Source organism: Balearica regulorum, chromosome 3 (assembly GCF_011004875.1).
Source record: "Balearica regulorum gibbericeps isolate bBalReg1 chromosome 3, bBalReg1.pri, whole genome shotgun sequence".
Classification (NCBI taxonomy): Eukaryota; Metazoa; Chordata; class Aves; order Gruiformes; family Gruidae; genus Balearica; species Balearica regulorum.
The window spans coordinates 107,700,108-107,721,373 of NC_046186.1; the positions used below are offsets into that span (position 1 = coordinate 107,700,108).

Below are 21,266 nucleotides of genomic sequence, written 5' to 3' on the forward strand. Positions count from 1 at the left end.
AAAAAATACATATATATATATATGTATTTATATATTTATATACACGAAAGGAAGAAGAAAACAGGGCGCACACCGGCAGGGAGGGAGGAAGGCAGCGAAGGGAGGGAGGGGGCCGCGCAGCCCCGCCGCCCCCGCCGCCTCCCCCCGGCCCCGGCGGGCAGCGCCTCCGCGGCCACCGCGCCCGCCGTGGGGGTGGGGCGCAGGTCCCCCCGGCCGCCCCTCGTCAGGGCGCAGCCACGTCCTGCCCCGGGCAGCCTTTCCCTTCCTCCTCCTCCTCCTCCTTACCGAGTCTCCTTTTAAGGCTTTTCAGTGATTCAAAAAAACTAAAGTCTTCATCGTCGCCCCTTTCTCCTCCGCTGCGCCAAGGGGCGGCGGGCGGGACGCGCGCCCCTACACACCGGCACCGCCGCGGGGCGGCTGGGAAGCGCTCCGAGCCCTGTCAAATCCTTCCCATGGCTGCTGCGGCGGCGGCGCCCTCCTGCTCCTCCTTCTCCGGGTGCGCGTCCTGGGGCGGAGAGAAAGCGCCGGCGTCCCCGCTCCGGCCGCACGCTGCGGGCCGGGAGGTCCCGGCGGCGGCTTCACTCCCGGCGGTGAGATGCTCTCCCGGCTTCGCCCCCCCAGGCAAAGGGCATCCTCCCGCGGTGCGTGTGTGGGGTGTGTGTGCGTGCGCGGGGCGGCGGGGAGGGGTAACGGCGGCGCCCTCCCTCCCTCCCTCCCTCCTCTCCGCTTCCGCGCCCTCCTCTCCCCCACCGCTCCCTCTTTCCCTCCCTCCCTCCCTCCCTCCCGCGGTCACACGCAACAGCAGCCGCCGCCGCCGCCGAGCTTGCAGCAGCCCAACATGGCGGCCGCGGCGGGGGGGAGCCTCCGCCGAGCACCGCCGCAGCGCGGGGAGCCAAACCCGGGGCCGCCGCTACTGATGGGATTGAGGGGAGGAGGGGGGTGCTGCAGCAGGGAATGCAGGGATACGGGCGGACCGAGGCGGAGGGGAGGGCGGGAGAGGAGAGGCCGCTGCAGCGCAACGCCCCGCGGGCTGTGGCCGCCCGGCCGGACTAGGCTGCCCCGACCCGGCTGGGGGTCCCTCCGGAGCCTTTTCCCCTCGCCTCGCGGAGCCGCCGCCGTCCCGCCTCGCTCCCCAGCAGCCGCCGTTTCCCCGCCGCGGGCCGCCCCCGGCCCGGTTCCCCTCAGCCGCCCTGCCGGCTCGTCTCCCCGGCAATTACGCCTTTCATTAAAAAACACAGCCTCATTAAGGCTGACGGGCAGGGGAAGCAGTGCCCTGCCTGGTCTTTCTTCTCCACAGTTGGCTCTGCCGAACCTTTTAGCACCGAGCTCCGGGTGCGAGCACCGACCTCGTCTAGCCTCAGCTAAAAACGTGACAGAAAACGTGGCGGTTCATGGCGGTTCCGGCCCCGCTTGCGAAGCGCCTTCCCTCCCAGAGGAGCCGGCCGTGCTGCCCCAGCACACACGGGGGAACAGGCTTGTTCAGCGCCGAGATGGGGCTGCCTCCGGGGTGGAAAATGGCAGCCGCCTGTCAGCGCATGGTGGTGGTTCTCCTCTCGAAGGGTGTAAAGGATGCGGTGTTGCGCTCAGGCTAATGTCATCTCTAAGTCAACCTGTGACTCCAGCTCGTCCTTCCTCAGAAGTCGGGTGAAGTGTGAGGAAGGCAGTGCAGCCCCGGAGGGTTGCCAGCCATAGGTGAAGTTCAGCGTGCTCTGAAAGCCCGCCGAGTCCTCTGTCTGCTGGAGCTCCAGGGAGGGAAATGGCTCAGGCATCTGCTCCCTCGCTTTGATAACAGAAGACCCTCAGCTGGGTTTTGCCGTAACAAGCATCTATATATTATGTTTGATTTTTTTTAAACTGGCCTTTTTACCAGCTGATACAAAACATCCACAGCCTTATACACCCATGAAGATGGAATGCACAATATGATTAAATGAAAATCTCACGTGTTTGCTCAGAGTCATTCAACGATATGTAAACTCACTGGTGCAAAGCTAGAGGACAGTGACTCCCGCCTTGTGCGAACGAAAAGGCAGAACAGATGGGCTGTGAGGCAGGGAAGAGTCTGCTTGCTGTGGTGAGCATGGGAAGGGGATCCACCAGCTCTGGCTTTTCGAAGGAAGAAATTCTCCTGCCAACTCTTGGTGAATGAAGAAAAAATGTGCAGAGACTCTAATTCTAAAAGCTTTTTACACAGAAACTCTCCAAGAAACTTTGTTACTAAAAATTTAAGTGAGCTTGTGATGGTAGAAGATAGGATTAAACTATGGGAAGGGTTCCCTTCCCATACTGGGGTACACCCTTGGTATGACATGAGCCCTGTGCAAGGATCTGGGGTGCTGCTGGTCCTCGTCTAGTAAAGCCTTCGTTGAACGAGTCACCGCGGTGCCTCCACGGTAGGAGCCTGCTGCGAAGCTGTGGCACACAGGCGGTTTTACAGCGGGAGTAAGGTATTTCCTGCTGGCTCTCCGCTGAACTTGTGGAAATCAGGATTGAAGCTGGGGGTGGGGGACGCCTGATGACGGCAATAAAAATAAATTGCTATTGCCGGGGTAGGTGGACCAGATCAGATAGCACTTCCTATAGGGCTTGGAGACACGTCAGCCAAGTTCATCCTGAACATGCATTAACCAGTGATAGCCTTGCAGAGGGAAAAGGGAGAAGACAAAGAGTTAAAGGGATGTTAACTCCTTGGTCTTTGGCACCACTTGGTAAGGAAGTGAACTAAAGAACTACTGCCAGAGATACAATGGGTGCGGATATTTCACTTATTTACTTATGTTACTGCGTTTTCCTCTGCCGATAATAAAGTCTTTCCTTGTTTTAATCACAGACCAAGTGTTTGCAAACAAGGAAGGATACCTAACAAAGGCATTCACTTTCCCTATATTTCTGGTTTTGAAGCCAAACCCCTGTTTCTGTCAGCACCACTTGAGTGAAGTTGCACATCAAGCCAGTTCTTTTCAGCATGTCTTCAGCTCGAGTGAGGGTCCGAGAGGTGCACAACACATTTTTCTATTGAAATCGAGCTACGTAAGCTGCAATTGAACACAAAAGACAGGAATTACATGTTCTCTACTCATTTGATAGCCTGTCCAAAACTATATAGGTGGTCCCCACGACAACTGGTGATGCGCCCGCTGGGCTGTAGTCAGCCATCCTGTGAGGAACAGGTAATACCAACAATGACTAGTGGTATTTTTATTTGCTGGGAATTATCTATGTACCAGATGAGTAATTCTCACAATACCCCCATGGGATGGAAAAATATTTTCTCTGTTTTATAAGAAAGAATGCAAGAGATACTTTGGTCCAGAATATTTAGAAAATCAACAGAAGAACTTAGTGTAACACTCAGAAATTCCTTCCCTCTTGTATGTTCTATCACTAAGATAGACCATATCCTAAAAATGCTCCCAAGTTGTGCAAACATACCCCAGTATCTTTTCTAATTATCATGTGTTAGTTTCACCCTGGTCTTATTTTAATAATATCACAATAATATTTGCTTCTTATTGCTTAGCTTTACAAATGTTTACGGTACCTAAAAAGTAACTAATGATAATAAGGAATTTATATCTTACAATAAATTAAGCAAGCTGATAGCAACACAGGGAATAGTGGGGAACGAGGAGGATACGGTTGAAAAAAGAGAGTTTATGTATTAACAATGTGTATGTTGAGTGTTGCAATACTTAATGTTAGTATAATAGAGTAAACAGCCTTTTCTCTCCAGGGACATGAGATTTGTTTTGGGTGAAATGTTGCAGATAGCTGGTTTTGGCATGCAAACCATTTCTAAAGTCATAGAATCATTTAGGTTGGAAAAGACCTTTAAGACCATCAAGTCCAACCGTTAACCTAGCACTGCCAAGTCCACCACGAAACCATGTCCCTAAGCACCAGATCTATATGTCTTTTAAATACCTCCCAGGATGGTGACTTCACCACTTCCCTGGGCAGCCTGTTCCAGTGCTTGATAACCCTTTCGGTGAAGAAATTTTTCCTAATATCCAATCTAAACCTCCCCTGGAACAACTTGAGGCCATTTCCTCTCATCCTGTCATTTGTTACTTGGGAGAAGAGACTGAGACCCAGGTCGAGAGAGTTCCCATACGCTTCGCCTACAGATGAATAAATGCTTGCAACTGGTAGATTTGTTACATGCTTAGTGACAAGTACTCAAGAGTGGCCTTTATGTGTTGACAAAATTTTGCATTCAGGCTTTTCTGTTCTCCAGAACTTCACTTTATAGACGTACATTGTTTTTACTGACATAGCAGTTCATCTCCTGAGGAAAATTTGGGCAGTACTATGCAAAACCAGTGCTGGCATTCAATGTAGAGGACGTCTGTTTAGACACGTGATGGTACCATTTGGAAGGGGTCCTACAGCTGTCATCTGAACTATAGTAATAACTTTGGTTATTATAAAAGATTGCAGGTAACTACAGGCAGAGCACATATGGGTTACACTCTAGGATGACACTGAAGACTCGCATGTGTAAAGTGAGCAAAACTTGTTCTAGTATCTGTAGCGTTGTAGTTTCACATATAAATCTTACTACTGGGGCAAACAATCCCAGTGGACAGAGAGGTCTCTTCACTGAAACTAATGACTATCACAGAACTAAATTAGCCTCACTACCTATAACAATGCATTTGATAACATGCTTTAGTGTTTTCAAAGACTTGTAAGTCTATTATGTTTTTCGTCTCTAACTGTCTTGCCAAGACCTATTTCTCCTGTGATGTCTACAGACAAGTCCGAGTACAAGTGTTAAATGGTACCTGGCAAAACTGATGCTTATTATTTACCTAATCCCAAAACAATGATCATAAATGTGTATGCATATATACATATTGTAGATACGGAATTATCTTTCTTTTCCTTTGTGCTTCTTTTATTGGTCTTTGGAGTCTTATTTATAGCCTTAACGATTTTCTGTGAATGGCCAAACTGACTAATTTTACCTCAGAGACAAATTGCATCATACTGATCTCACTTCACTGGTTCTGTATCAGCCTCACTCCCCTGGTTTTTAGTCTTCATTTAAAACTAATGAGAACGTGGCCACCACCACGGTACAATTTTCTGTGAAGACATAAAGTGCTTTTGGCCCTGCTGAAGTGTCCAGTGGTGCTGTGCTCTGAATAGAAACAAGACAGCCTCTCTGTTTAAAGAGAAGAGAAAGCAATGAAATTACAGTTATAACTGCGTGAAATTGCTATTATTTTGAATCCTGCTTTTCTGATGCAAACTAGGAATTTAGCAAAATCACATCTCATGCTGGCCTCCAAACAGGACCCTGTTTGCACTCTGACAATGCTGTTTCATCTCCTGATATGTCATTTTTTCTTGTAAAAGTGGGACCAAGCCTGCCAAAGCTCCTAGGGATGCTGTAAAGCTTAATTAGCATCTGCGTAGCAATCTGAGATTCTTTTTACTTTCCTTTCTTCAGCAACATAAATCTAAGACTGTTCAATCTAAGACTGTTCTTTTATTTTCTTTTCTCTTGCGTTTTTGTAGTCTATAATGTCTGCAACTTTTCAAGCCTTTAGTTCCTCCATAGTCCAGTTCTCTCCTGTGGATTCCTCTATCTACACTGAAGTTTTCGTCCACTGTCTCCTGAATCCATTACCCATGTTATGCCACCTTCGCAAGCATCCATCCTCCAGATACTTCAGTCCCTTTAATGTAGCTATTTAATGAGGTAGAACTCTTCCTCAGGTCAAGTGGCTTTTCAAACTGAAGAGTTCTCAGGAAGACCACGTATTTGTTTGTGAAATTGGATGGATGCAAATTTCTGCCACCACCACAGAAAAGAAAGAAGAAATCCATTGAATCAAAATAAAAGTGGTTACGTGTACATCATTTGGCTGATGCCGGTACAAAACTAGCGTTGCTGATCTTACAAGTACAATAACTCATCATGAGAGCTACTTCTAAGCCTACTCGCAATGTTTCACAGTTTCTACTGATCATAACCAAGGCTTTTGATATCTGTTCCTCTAAAACTAGTACCTCTTCTGGTGAAGACTCAATACTGTATTATGGACTTTTTTTAAAAGAGTATACTTAGAGATGAATGCAATGAGGACCTAACTGTTAAAGCAATTTAAAAAAAAAAATGCAACGAGCTGCTACTGTCATATAAGTAACAATGATGGAAGAGATGAGGAATGAGGAAACTTGTGACTAAAAGATCTTTGATGGGGGAAGGAAATGGGATGAAGTGAGGAAAATGGGATAGAGAGGAGAGAGGGAGGGAGAGTGATGATTAATTTGGAGATCATATGGGAAGATTTAGATTTAGAAAGGGGAAGCCAAGGGCAGGGAGTTTGGCAAGAGAAGGAAGCTTTTGAAGAGAGAGAGGGGGAAAAAACGCCTTTATTTGTAAAACCCAGCAAATTCTGCAGTTAGATGAAAACAAGCCTAGCAAGAAGCATAATTTGGAATATGAGCCAGAGTGGATTGAGCTGGGTTAGCTTTATGCCAGAGAAGGGCTCAGAGTGCCCAGCTCATTACAAAAGGGAGTGCGAGAGATCACACACTGATCTCGATTTCCCCCAGGTTGTGGAGTTTTCAGATTAGAAGTCTGACCAATGCAGTTTTTGTTTTAAAGTAGTATTTTGGTTTATTTGAATTTTAATTGAAAGAACATTGATATATTGAAAACAGCGGTACCTCTATTTTATGTGTTATTTATTTTTAACTTAAAAATTGCAAAACAGCAACAAGGCTCTAAAGGATGTATTCCATTGAGAAAATAGATACAGACAATGATGACAGTGGCAATTCAGGCAGAAGTCAGTGTTTTAATCAGAGATAGGACACTTAATGTAAAGAGACACCTCCATCATGGTCTGCATATTGAAATCACAATACTGTGGCTTATCAACAATTAGCATTTTTAGTTTGTTTGCTAAATTTTATTTTGATAGGGAGGCAGCAAGCCCCATCTCTCTCTTCATGGATTAAATTTGCAATCAGTCGTCACATTTTAAGCAGGTGAATGGCAATAATGCAGCTAACAATGTCTAGAAACCAGCACCTTTATATTTGCCAGTGCTACATTTTGTGGGTTGAGTCCTTCTGCGGTGAAAACTAATAGAAAAATGAAGTGCTTGGTAAAACCTGAGAGACTTGTGGAAAGCATTTGTTGTAAATAAAGACCTCTTGCCACTCAGCAGGTAACTTTAGGTCACCTCCCAAAGAGAAGAAAATCTTGAAGTGGGCAATGGAAGATGATTTCAAAATGTTATGTGGTGTTCAGTCGTGATCCCACTCAAGCCAATGCCAAAAAAGTCTCCCTGATCTCAGCAAGAACATAAGTGAACTCATAATTCCTTCTGAAACAAACAAAACTATTTGGACTCAGATTTATGAATAATGAAAGTGGTTTATATCTTCACATAATGTGGACCGTTTTTCTTTGTAAACTGTAAACAAATTAAGAGGATTTAATTATATGGAAAGGTTAGAAGTGTGATTCCAAATATTTTTTGAGGTAGAGAAAGACAAATATTTATACTAGTTTAATCAAAAGTGTGAACCTAACACTGGCTTGGACCCTCACAATAGCAAGGCCTGTGCACTGGAAATAATTGTACGTGTGGAAGGAGCTGCTGGCCAGTGCTACAGCTTCATTTTGTTAATAGTGCTCCCTTGGTAAAGGTAACCTTTCCTACAGAAGTGAGAGCAGATCTGCCAGCGTGAGTATTCCCTACCTGCATCAGTGCAAGAGAGCGAGGTTAGCAATGAATCACCATGTAATTGTTTCAAGTAACCCAATTCACTTTGGCTGAAATAAATTGGGGCTCACTTAGTCCTTCCAAGACTGCTGGACAGTCTCCAGCAGATGGGCAAAGACAAGCATCAGAGAGGGGGTCAAGGACAATGACCTCTCCTAATGGGGCACACGTGGGTCAGGAAGAGGACATTGCTCTACAGTCACAGTCATTCAGCTGCGGAAAAGTTTAAGTTACAGTGAGATTTTCTTAAGGCTGGAGTGTTGCTATGGACTGCATTAATTCACCTCAATCAATCAAACCAAAGACAAGGACTAAAAATACTAATTAAAAGTAAATATTTCCAATCAGAGTAAGTTTAAACAACCCATAACTTGAAAGTCATTTGGCTGGTTTTCCTCAGTTTTTGCAAAAGTGACTAAAATACACCTGGCAAGCTTCAGACTTAAGCAGCTTTCCACGCCAAAGTTATGATGAAGGGATGGAAATAGGGTGCTATAACGGAAGCTAGCTTCAGCCTCAACTGCAGAGATGCTGCTGCCTCCCCTTTAACATCCCCAATCTATGCCAAAGCACACAGTAAATGAATTAAAATCATCATGTGAGGTGGAATGTTTGTATAACTTTAGTCAAGTAATGTATTTATCTGCCATAGAAACATTAATCATAATACAGCTATATCTCAAACCTTTTCTTCCCCAGACATGGAGACCAGCCCAGTTTGTCCAGAAGACTGACAATTTCTATGTGTGGTGCATCAGGAGGAAGCAAGGTCCAGCTATGTTCATTACATAGAGTCCAGTGTTCGCTGTGACTGATTTCTTGTCTCTCTCCTGAAGAGGAGGGTTTCATTTCAGAGGTTGTGAAAACTGAGTTTCCATACAGGTAATGAAAAAAGGTTTTTGAAGATATTATAAAGAAAAGATCTATATTTTTACAACAAAGAGTGATAGCCATAGTTGTGCGTTCTCAAAAAAAGACGTCAGCAGTTATTAGCTGTTCTTTTGGCTTTTCCAACAAAGTGAAGATTTTCTCACTTGACCGAATAATGAGGAAGGTGGCTAGTGGATGTATAATTATCTTCCAGCTATGACTAGCGTAGTTCTACACAGCAGCAATCCTACAGTTGCTAATCTCACTGCTGTCTCCCACAGGAGGAGGAAATGAGCTGGGCCATCGTGTCTGAACCTCATCCTCCCTCTGGTCGGGGACTCGTGACAGACCTGGGGCGCAGAGCCTCAGGATGCTGAATTTATTGCTCCCGTTTGCTTCAAGGCCTTTCCTAGGATTTAATTCCCTCACCCTGCAGTAAAAGTGATAATAATAAAAAGGTCTATGATTCACAGTAAAGCACTGTATCTTGTTTAAGTTAAACAAGTACCTAAGTGCTCTGCTGAATTGGGTCCAAGGGTGGATTACTGAGAGAGCTGGGCAGTCTTCCCATCTCCAGCCAGTTCACCAAGTAGTCTCAGGCTAATCACAGAGTTGTTCTGGGGCTTAGTTTCCTCTGCATGCTTATCATAGGGTATCTGTTCTGACTCGTAAAGACAGGGAGATAATGAGGGAACATGAAAAAACTCTTCAGAACATCACGGAAGGGGAAAAGTGCTGTAGAGAAAACAGGCTGCTGCATTGGGTATATATTTCATGTTACGTTCTCCTTCTTACGATTTTTCTTTAGTCTCTGGATTATTTGGTATTCGTGAAAAACCTCAAGTACCTTACTAGCAGAGAATCCACTTGCACTTTAAAGGGCAAGAGTGTAGTCTGAATCCCACAGAAACCAGCTGGAATAAGATCCAGCGCTGCACGCAACCAGCAGCCCAGAACGGCTCAGGCTGTGTTGCCTTCAAGCAGCCTCATCATCCTCCCAGCACTGGCCTGCTGTAGGAGGTGAATCCAGCAGATTTTGTCCAGGCTGTTACCTTCATGCCATACCGCAGCCTGAAAAATTAACTCAGACCCCTTTGCAATGGCTTATTAAAAGGGAACTGGAACAAAGCCTTTGGCAGTCTCTGCCTAGCCTGCACTGGGAGAATTTCCTCTAATCAGATATGGAGATTTAAGGCTGTTTTGCGTTCTCTGACTCCTACCTGGCAGAAAGTGGCTAGAGAAAGGGCAAGTGTGTCGCTGTGCAGAGCTTTTTATTGATATGAGAGAGGCCTGGTTGCCACGTAATAGTTTGCAAGAACAGACTTTTCTTTTAACACTTTTTCTACTTGGAAATTTATATTATGCGTTGCAAAGTTAGAGCAAAGTAACTTAGTGTATTGAATTGCAAGAGAGCTATCCTGAGTACATATGTTTACTGTATCTTTTGATACAGAGGAAATTAGCATTAAAAATCTTTACTAAGAATAGATTGTGCCAGAATATTAGTTTTGTAGCATAACAAACAGACAGGAAAATCTAAACATGCTAATCCACCCTATGCAAGATAAGAGCTGAGGTAAGGTACTCTCCTGATTAAGAGCTGCTAGTGGATGTTGTAAGCACAATTGTGGAGATCTTAATATTGCATTACAGTATTGTTTGTGAAACCAGAAAATGCCAGTGTTACTTTTTGTGGATTTTGAGCTACAGTTTCAAAAGAGAATAAACTCTTTTTTCTTTATAATAAGCAGCCATATTTTGTTTATCCATAGATAGAGCGGCACTGTAGCATACTTCTGTCTCTGTGACCTCTTCAAAACCTTTCTGCAGGCATTTCCTGATTCCTGAGTTCTGCAGATTTAGAACCAAAAAAGACTGAAGAGCAGTGAATATCAGCGATATTTCCTTTTTTCTATTGCTCACTCATGGGTCAGTCCAGCAGGAATTAGCACAGACCAAAATAACTATTTTTTGCTCAGGCTCCCCTTTCTGCAAAGATAGAATTCCCAAATTCTAATCTCGCCCCCAATTCTGGCTCACTTTCTGTGTGTAGAAGGTAGCTGGGGCCAACGTGCAGACAAAGGATTAGCACCCGTGGGGAATGAGCTGTTTTCAGCTCCCCCTGTATAACTGTGGATTTGAAGGCTTATTGCCTTACCTCTTTTGCGGTAAGTGAAGGGGAAAATCCAGTTGACCAATAAAAGAAATGGAAATACACTCAATGGGAAGGGGTTGTGGAAAAGGGGTTTGTGGAAAGAGAGTTGTGACTACGCTGTATCCCGTGTGAGTAGCTTTCAAGGCTCACCCTCCCATCTTTGCTGGGGATGCACAGGAGACAGCAAGGGATGCAAGCCCATTCTGGTGATTTCCAACCATGAGAAAGATCTCCTGAGCTCTTTGCCGGCTGATATGACAGACCATCTTTATCTGACCCAAGGTTGCGGGTGACCAGGCAAAGAATTGGGTAATTAAAAACTGGCACTTGTCATCTCCTCCAGGGTATGATGTGTGGGAAGAGCTTAATCCTGACAGACAGTGAGTCCAAGACAGGATTTGCCAGTCCTTAGCTGGAAACAAACTGTTTAGAGAAGACTTAATGGAGGGGCAAATCTTATGACAGAAAGAGCAAATTCAAAAGATAAGACATAACAATTCAGTTGCAGAAAAAACCCACTACAAATGCAGGCGGTGTCCGCTAAGTGCATTGTTCAGCTAGGATGGAGATTGGTCCTGGAGTTAATGAAAAAGGATGTGATTCATCCCTTACTGAAACTACACTAAAATTTCTCGTGAAATGATAAAAACCATTAATACATGCACTACATCAAAGTGTATGCTCCATCAACAATGTGAAGTCTGTTGCTTAGAGAGAGAGAAGAATACATAGTGTGTAATTACAATACCACCGAAGAATACAGCTTACGTGTTTAGGTATGTCAGCTGTCCAACTGCACTTAAGTATCTTTCAGCATATCCATTACATTTGCATACGATATATGTAAATTAATATGTCCTTAACTCATACCTATTTCTGCATGCATAGATGTAGTATGCATGTATATACATGTATACATATCTAGGTATGATATAAGCCCATATTCATTCAGAGCATTTTAATATAGTTCAAACACTGTGCCAAAAATGTACACCATCTGTTTTCAATCAAAATAGCCTATTTCAGAGGAAGGGAGTGTTGTCTGGTGATCAGAGCAGGGGAACTAAAGAGTCAGGACTCATGGATTCCATTCCCGAATCTGCCAGGACTTGGCTGCGTGGTTTTGACAAGGTCTGTGACTCCTGTGTACCCTGCTTTCCCCATTTCCAAAATGGGGCAGTATCTGCTTATAGGATGTTGCAATGGAAAACGTAATTAGTATATGCTTGGAAAAATATAGAAGTTCTTGTTAGATCATCATGGTATGTTTGAAGAGTGGAATTGAATTGAGAAATACAGTACAGGATTTGTTTCAGGAGACATACATAGCAGCTATGTGTATAATTACAGCTATTTGTACACATGTGGGTAGTCAAATTTTTGAATGATGGCACCCGTAATAAAGTTAATGGGGAAAAAGTGGTGCTTAACACTCTACGAACCCATCCAATACTGTAAAAGTTTTCACACTCTATTGAACAGGGTTTCCACGGTGACAACTGTACACCAGTGGGTGAAATACATGCTGTACCTAATTTTCATCCTGAAACAGGAAAATATAAATGGATATTGGGATTTTCTGGCAGGTTCCCTGTGGAGAAAGCCTAGCTCCACTGAAGACAATGACAATACTGCTATTAACATAATTACGACAAGATTTCAGCCCATCCGCTTCTTTAGCTTCAGTGCATCCCTTTTAGGAATACAGCAGGGACTGATCAGCGTGTCCCACAGTGCTTCCTCTTGGGCACATTGGCCACGCTTGCACCGCAGCAGAGAAATGTTTCTTCCCGTGCTCAGCAGGCTGCGTGGGGCGGCCCGACCTGGGTTTGGTGGGAGTGCTCCAGTGGGTGGAACGCGGAGGGTGTTCCACGCTCCTGGTCTCCCACCATCCTCACCTGCCGATTCCCAAACTCTTTTGGCTCCACCACAGTGTGCACATCTGTGAGGTCTTAGGGCTGTGCCTTGCCTCTGGAGAGAGAGATCAGAGGCGCTTTCCACTGGGATGAAAAATACCATATAGCGAATTGCATAAATGCAGCAGCTGTGGAGCGTTGGAGAGGGAAAGAAACAGTGTTTGTACGTTGGGGGTTGCCTGGCTGCCAGTACGAAAGTGGCAGTGAGAGAAATCATGTGCTGAATGCTGCTTACGTATTCTGCAAACTGAGGCATTCTAGTATTTGATAAATATTTGATGTAAATATGAATGTATTTCAACACCTATGTCTTTGTCACCAAGAAAAATGGGCTGAGCTTGTTTGGTTGTGATGGTTTTGACAGCTGCTGTTCCCCAGGTTGCACCTCATATCTCATTAGTATGCTGTTGCTTAAGTACAGCTTCAAAAGTACACTTAGGATCTTACAATGTACACGCCTAAAATGACACAGTTGGTCATCCAAGTAGGCTGGTAGAGTGACATATACGTGATAAAGCAAGGAAAAGACAATGCAATACTGATCTCACAGCTATTAAGTGGTTTTACAGGTTTGTCACTCGAAGAATTGCTTTTACCCAAGTGGTGAGGACAATGTGCAATGTAAGGTTACGTTGGCGAGATAAAACAGTTGATTCAAACACCAGTTTGTGAGAATTATATCTCCATGTCTGAGATCTTAACAAAAGTTATCATCTTCTATCTTCGTATCTGTAAATGTATCTGGTCTTTGGATCCCACCCGCTATATTTTAAAGAAACAGTGTATTCACAGAGTGCCTAGCTAATGCTTTGTAAATACAGCTTTCAAACCTTTTTCAAGCCTACGGAGAGTTTCCACTATATATATGAGAGTTTCCATCATATATATGTGCCATATTAATTTTAAACTGCCTTGAGTCAGTGTGGTGAAGATAACACACTTGCTAACCAGGATAAACTTTTCTTCAGTTCTTGAACTTTCATACAATGAGATTCCTCTTTAAAGGAGGTACAATTACCAGCCAAGCAAGACAACAGCTTCTAATTTCAGGCTACCAGTGACACAAAGAAGCAACCAGGGAGGCTGAAGCAGAGAACGAGGGTAGGGCTTGGTGGGAGGGGACCAAGGATCTAAATCTGTCTTTTTGCCTATGATAACCTGTACCTGGAGGGGAGGAGCGGTACGTAGGAGATGCATCTCTTGCGTGCCCGAAAAGAGAGCTGTTCATTCAGTCGATTCATGCAGTAAGCTCATACAAATGCACCAGGAACACTTCTTATGCACAGGCTTATGTTTTGGGAAGAGAGGTTTGGCTCTTATGGCCCATTCGTTTTTCTGTCTCTCTACTGTGACTTCTAGCAGGGAGGCATGAAGTCAGGGTGTATTGCCAAATGAGTATCAGCCAGTTCTGGGGCTGGGGCCAAGAGGCAGCGATAGGGAGCTGGTGAAGATTGCCGCCTCTCCGCATGCCCCACGTGGAGGGCAGTGGATTCCTGGGTCTGACCTTGAGCCGTCGGGAAGAAGATGAGGAGGCTGAGTCAGATGACCCCGCTCCCCGCAGAGGCTGCAGTTAGGGCTTGCTGCAGGTTGTCTTTAACAGCCACTTCCACTGAACCCAAGCGAACGGAGTCCGGCACTGCCCATCTTGGAAGGTTTGTTGGATTGCCTTGTTTTTGAGGACACTTGTCTGACCCAAATAGCAAGCATTTTGCATGTTGCCAAATACACTGGACATGTCATCAAATGCATAAAAATATTTGTTTTACCACCAGACTGAAAAAAATTAAGAATCTGGAAGGCAATAAACTCTGCAGATTTTTCTCCCTGTATTCCCAAAGAGCATGACTTTTAAATTATGTATCACTCCCTAAACCCAAAAATTGTTCTGCAGTCTGTGGGCGATGGTGTTCTCAGGAATTCGTAACTGAAATATACTTTGTTTGGTTTTGTAATACCCTTCCACTGTGTTCAGGGATTATTCCTGACAGTGTCAAGAAAGGCCTCGTGACTTCAGTTCATGGAAACTCCTCCTCAGAAGAGGAGGAAAGGTGACAAGAGAAATTTGCTTGAATTCTTTATTCACATAAGATAGATGCAGTTTGTCTATGACTTTTAAACTACGGAAATCTGCAGGTGTTCCTAGCTGTACGGCAGCATTACCAGCACCAGAGTTAAGATGAAGCATAAAAGGGGAGATGCTCTATAATGCTTTATACACAAATACACTGCACTGGCTTCGCCGTCCTTAGGCAAATGCTACATGGTACAATGGTCTGACATAACTAACAGCTGTTGTGTCAGCATTTGGAACATGAAGTCATCACCATACACCACAATATTTTCTGCTCAGGGGTTGAGTTGAGCTAGTATATACTGATTTTTTTCCCAGTTTCTGCTGCTATCTATGTCGAGCTCTTTCTCACACATCGACTGCAAAAGCAGGGCTTGAGGCAAAGCAATGCCTGATGCTACAGCAAATCTTCAAAAGTAGTCTGTGTGCCGTGTGTGATTTGAGTCTCACTTTGAGATTGACACCCAGATTTTGCTTTTGCTTTGTTACAGTTCCTCAGTGTCTGGACAATGGTGGGAAACATCTCAGGTGAGACAGAAGAGGGGAGACTTGCTATGTCAGACATGAAACTTCTGCTATTATTACAAAGAAAATGGAACAATATGCAATGAGAATGCCGGCGCACTCCAAACCACAGCCCTCCTAGACTTCTCCATCTTCCAAGTCTGATGGGGATCCAGATGCAAAGGAACTTTTCCAAAAAAACAGACCTTGGCTCTCAGTGCTTCATGCTGCAGAGAATTATGCAGTTTCTGAAATTTTTCTTTGAGAACATTTGTTTTCCCGATGGTGTTACTTCATGGACTGTATTTATTTTTCCATTTTGTTCATAGTTACCAGTGTGTCTATTTTCATAGTCATGCTTTAGAAACAGAAGTTCCTTCCCCTCTCTCCACTCTAATCCTTGTAACCCTCACCCAAGGTGGGGGCAGAAGCCAAAGCTTAACACCTAATTTGGGTAATAATTCCTGCCCACCTTCTCCCTCCTCCCACTTCATTTGTCCCTTTATTAGATTAGCTATACAGAACAAAGTGCTAATGGGTGCTTTCTAACAGCTTTGAAAAACAAGGTAATGAAAGGAGCCAAGTAAGAAAACAGAATGTTTGGCACCAGTAATGGAACACAAAACCTTTTACTTTCATCCATGGATGTGAATCTAACCCAGCTCAGTAACAGCCCAAGTTGTTAACATGTCAGGGTTATGTGGTAGCTTGAAATAGTTCAAGGTCTTGGTTCATTTCGTCAGGGATGGGACACATCCATGCGTGGACTTGAATGTAATCCAGCTCTGCTCTTACTGTGGGGCCGTGTGGCTGCCTGGGTAGAAATAGTCCCTGTTGTTGGCCAGCTTTCTAGCAGAAAAGCTTCCTCATCAAAGAAATGGTCAGGTGAAGTAGCGCTGCCCCATCATGTTGGCCATCCGGGCCGTAAGGAATGGTGAGGAGTCAGTGGACTGTATGGAGACAGTTCCGTCTTTTAAAGGCACAGGAGCTACGCTGCGTGCAACACATGGGAGCATAGCAGTGCCGCTGGAGTTAGTGAAAAAATGAGGACCTCTGTAGAAATGAACAGCACTTCCAGGAGATCCTGGCATTTGGAAGCTAGCTCCCTTGATGCTTTTTCTGCGGAAGATACGGGAGTAATTTTTTTAAGACCCTTGTCTTCTCTGAAGAAGTTGGCTTTCAGAGACCATGTTAGAGGTGTTACCCAACAGGGTGCTGTCTTCGTATATGGCTAGTGCATGCTGTGCAGCAGAAGTGTAACCTTTCAGACAAGGCTTCTCTAGTGTGTCTTTGCATCTGGCTTGCTGGGAACTCCTTCAGAAATGTAGAGATTCTGGTATGTGCCGGGGCACAGAGGAGTCACGGGGCCTAATTCTGCACGGTGCTTTGGGCTCATCAAAGTGGTCTGGGAGCCCTCCAGCCCAAACAACACAGGTGCTGAGGATGCTCAAGGTCACACAAAAACAGGCTCCAAACCGATGTGAAACAGGTCCCAGGCTTGGCTTTCAGAGTGTTAAGTTCACTTTATACTGTGTTTTCAGCAAGAACGATCTGTCCATAATAGATCTTCCTAGTCTAAGGATGTTCCAGTTATGTGTCAGCTTCACACAGCTTTTCTTTTTCATATACATCTTTGTTGCCAACATAGCACAGGACTTCTCCAAAGAGTGTTGCTGAAAAAAGGTGCATACCAGCATTTTTGCCCTATTTGCGTCTAGTTTATCTTTGGATAGAGCCAGGACCAAGGTATTGCAAGGGAGGGAAAGGTTAAATGACTTAACAGGTGTATTTTAGCAGCCTTGGATGATGTGCTTCTCTTTCAGGGAAGCAGCTGCATAAAGATGTTCCTGAATGTCCGTCCTGCTGCACAAAGAGGCCTCATCCCTTGCAGACCGAATCTCAGTCTCTTGCAGATTCTGTGGTATCCCATGAAGTGTCTCTTTTTCATGATGGGAGAGCCCCAATAAAGTCTTTATTTTGGCCCACTTTTTGCCAAAACTTAAATCTCTGTGAATGCTCTGTCCAGTTTGGTTGGAATTGTCTGCTGGATTAAAAACTGCCATCCAAGCAAGGCGCCTAGTCTGATCTGATTTCCCTTACTCCCTTGACAATACAGGCTAAAACCAGGATGGGACTGTAGCTTTTTCTTCAAAGGACAGAACTTGCTTTCAGCTTCTTGCAGCATATAATGAATGTAGAGTAGCTCAGGAACAACTCCAATTAAACTAAATGTTTCCTCTACATAATGATCCATTCGCAACGGTAATTTATCAGTATTAACATTTAGAATTTATTTCCAGAACCGATGTTTTAAAGTATGATTAATTTTCAGGAAGATTAAAATAATTGCTTCTAACATTTTAACAGACTTTGGCAGGTGACAAGAAATTTGTGAATGTCAAATTACCATCAGAGTTTCAAAATGCACTCACTCACTGTTTCTACAAGTGCAAAACAATCTTAAATAATAAATGCAAAATGTCAGCACTACCATCTATCAGCACAAAAATCGTCTTTAAAAATGCCATTTGCTATGCCCTTAAACTTTTTCAGGAGATCTAAAAGCAGGGTTATTTATCACATGTGGAGTCCACATTTGTGAGAAGATCTCTCAATATTAGAACCCTAGAAAGTGAGTTTCTCTGTTATATCTGAGGTTATGACTCTCAGAGTTCAATCTGTTCAACTGTAGCTTTCAACCGCTATGCTATCAGTGAAGTGAGATTTTCCTTCCACCCTCTTGAGCTACAGAGCAGATAAAATCCCAGCCCTTTTCTACATCAAGCCCTTGTACCGTCATATTCTGCAGGACGAGGGGCAGAGGATCTGGGCTTGCAGATCCTCCATGGTCACCTCTGACTTCACTGAGTCGACATAATCCACAGTGTCTGCTGCTCTGTCTTGGGCAGAACTTTGATCAGCACATTTGCAGAGATAGCTGAATTTTGGTTTGACATCTTGCTGATCTCTGCTGGACTTCCAAATCAGGGTATGAGTCATAAACTATTCCCTGTAAGGTAAGCCTCACTGGTTTGCGAGCTATAAAGGAAGCCTGTGTTATTTTTAAAGGACAGAATTTTTCTTTCATTCCCTCCTCCCCTCCAGACACTCTCTCTGTTTATTTTTCATTCTGCCCCAAACCGTCTTTGTTTATATCCCACATTTTGGAAATTTCTTTCTTCTCCTTCATCGAACTGCTCTTCTATTCCACACGGTTTCTCTGACGAGGCAAGCAAGATCTGGAAAGAATCAGACATTTACATTGATAATGTTCCAGCCGGATTAGCAAATGTTTGGAAAAGACCTCATGCTTTGGGCACCAACGTCTCTCTGATTGGGGTAAAACACTTTAATGACTGTGGTTATTGCTCAGTAGAGGGTTTTTTTTTCCTTTACAGTATCTGGTGCTAGTTATTATCAAAGACAGATTGCTGGACTATGTGGACTGACACTGGGCTAGTCCAGTCTGGCAATTCTCATCTCTCTATGAATGTGAATCCAGACACATTTCAGTCTAAGCTGGGTGTTCTTTTTGATGCATACGGGATAAATAATGAGGTCTACTCAGTAAAATGAATTTGCCACAAGAAGTAACTGGTGACCTTTGTATCCATCAGCCCGTATACTTGCTGAACTGAATCCCCAGTTCCATTGGAAGAGAAGGAGCCACAGAGCTTTCCACATACTTTAAAATATATGTAATCGCAAGCAACAAAGACTTAGCAGAATGCTTCAGTCATCTGGGTTTAGACATAAGGCAAGGTTAAAATAAAGCCCAGACAATACACTCACAGCTAACTTTTTGACCTCATTCTATATGTGGGTTTTCTTCATCGCAGAATCTGTGTCATGAGGCTGAGAATGCCAGTACACTTTTTAGACAGGGAGTTGATCCCTTAGGCACTTATCTAGCTGAATGGGAATAATTGCTTCCTTTCCTCTTGTATTTCTTCAAGGCATTTTTATATGTCGTAGTCTTAGAGTTTCTGTTGACCAGAGCAGGAAGCCATCAGCAAGTTGCAGCCAGATTTCAGGGACAAAGCTGATTATCCCTGGTGAAGCTCTAATGCAAATCCCATCCCATTTAAATCTTTAGCTCGCCTCCACACTGCATGGTATTCCCTCCACAGACACAGTCCTACATTACCAAGTGACACACCACCACCAGCAGCCTCACATAAATCTTGCAGAGCTCAGGGCTGCCAGTTCACGACACACAGTTTTGAGGTGAAATTCCCTTCTCGGTACAAGGGCTAAGCAAATGACACATGATGTTCAAGTCACTCAGAGCTCTGTGGAGCAAAGAGGGCTCGTGCTTTGCAAAAAGGGAACTTAAGTAAGTGTACTTAACTTATTCTATTGTCTGGATAATGAATTAATAAGTGTTGTACTATCAATTGTGTGCATGCATATTTATCAGTACACACCTATACCCACAGAAGTATGCTCCATTTCATAAAATCTGCTCTGATGACACTGGTTAGAATAAAATCAAATTGCTACAAAAGTAGAAATCACGGGGTTTCTACTGTTCTCAGGAATGATAATCCTTTTCCTGCAAAGAACGTTTATGATGGCAGTGAGCTGCTAATACAGTAGGGAAGACAATGTAAAAGCAAAAAAAATCTGCTGACATCTCCACATCAGCATAAATGAAATGAGAATTTAACTTCAAATTGTCAAAAGGTTATTAGGCCTGTGTTTAATAGAAAGACTGATGTCGTAGTCTGATTTTGACAAGGTTGAGGTGAATACTGGCTAACTGAATTCCACAGACATCGCCACACCTCTGAGAGCTGCATATTCACAGACAGAGACGGTTTGACCTCGTCCAATTTATACATTTGATCTAATGCACTGGAGGTCATCTAAAAATAGAGACCTGGAGAGGAAGACGGCTAATGCTCCTGAGCCACGGACCAACAAAAGCAGCTCTCCTTCCTCCAGTCTCTTTCTTCGCTTGTACTAGGCTCCAGCTTAAACTTCCCTACAGGAAAAAAAATGGCTTTTATCACAGATCCCTTCAGAATAGATAACTTCATGCTTAATAAGTCTAAAAGAAAATTTGTCAGCCCTTCATGAATAACCAGATGTTGGGAAAAGGATGGTGTGTCATTTCCCTGAACAAACATTCTTGGCATTTATGCATTTCCTCCCATATCTCCTTAAAAAAATTATTGTCTGTAAATTTAGTGCTGACAAAACTGAGGGCCTGGGAGAAAATGGATTACTCATTCATTTGGTAATTATAGTTGGTCAAGGCATGGAATTTCTGTTTTCTGGGAAATTTGACACTGAAATACTACTTTTCATTCTGATTCGGAATATTTAAAGCAAAAATATTACCATAAAGCAGAAAACCCAAGATAGCGTTGTTTCAGACCCCTCTTTGTTTGAAAATTTAGAGGCTTAATGTTTCTTTCACAATATTTTTAGTTTTCATGATGTGATGAGACTACTGATGGAAACTTGCCTTTAAATCATCAAATGCTACTCCTACATACTGGGGTAGAAAAGATAAGATGTTTCATTCAGTACTAAAGAGCATCTGGCAGTATTATTCTGAAAATGTGTTAAAATAGCATATTTCAGTTATCCTCAATCATATGCAATCCTTCAGTTATATGATAATGTGCCAGTAATAATGGTTCATTTACTCTAGCACAGCTACTGAAACTAAATAATGGAATGGAAAAAAAAGGTATTTTTAACATCAAATTTTAAACAAACAAAAGACTAAAGCAAACCCACTTCCATTTCAACATTTCCCTGAAAATCCTAAGTGTAATAAATATCACTTCACAGGTAACAAAACAGTGGATCAAAACTACTTTTACAATTAGAAAATGTTACTTGGAATGTCTGTTTTGATAAAAAGGTCAGGCAGTTGTTTATCTCTGTATTTCTAGAATTCAGTCCATGTTCAAACAGATGTTTGGTAGTTTATGTAGGTTTATGTGTATTTGGTGTTCTCAGTCGCAGGCTTCTCACACAGTCAT

The 21,266-nt window shown here is 43.5% G+C and overlaps 1 protein-coding gene and 1 long non-coding RNA gene across 9 annotated transcripts in view; one reads left to right on the top strand and one right to left on the bottom strand.

The window, feature by feature from the left end:
* The window catches only part of CDC42BPA (CDC42 binding protein kinase alpha), a 190,481-nt gene extending 189,770 nt beyond the window's left edge, over nucleotides 1–711 (bottom strand). For 5 of the 7 annotated variants that reach the window (XM_075749396.1, XM_075749395.1, XM_075749402.1 and 2 more), the window contains exon 1: nucleotides 286–710. The gene's annotated coding sequence lies outside the window, so the exon portion shown is untranslated. Of the gene's footprint in view, nucleotides 1–285 lie in introns of all 7 variants that reach the window. The other 2 variants (XM_075749397.1, XM_075749403.1) reach the window with 2 other exon arrangements.
* Nucleotides 712–1,163: 452 nt separating this feature from the next.
* On the top strand, nucleotides 1,164–16,842 carry LOC142601123 (uncharacterized). Of its 2 annotated transcripts, none has more exons than XR_012834728.1 (3): nucleotides 1,164–2,447; nucleotides 8,451–8,633; nucleotides 15,255–16,842. It is a non-coding gene; the product is annotated as an uncharacterized LOC142601123 (long non-coding RNA). The 2 variants fall into 2 exon arrangements; XR_012834729.1 differs by lacking the exon at nucleotides 15,255–16,842 and adding an exon at nucleotides 8,903–10,308.
* Nucleotides 16,843–21,266: the final 4,424 nt, after the last annotated feature.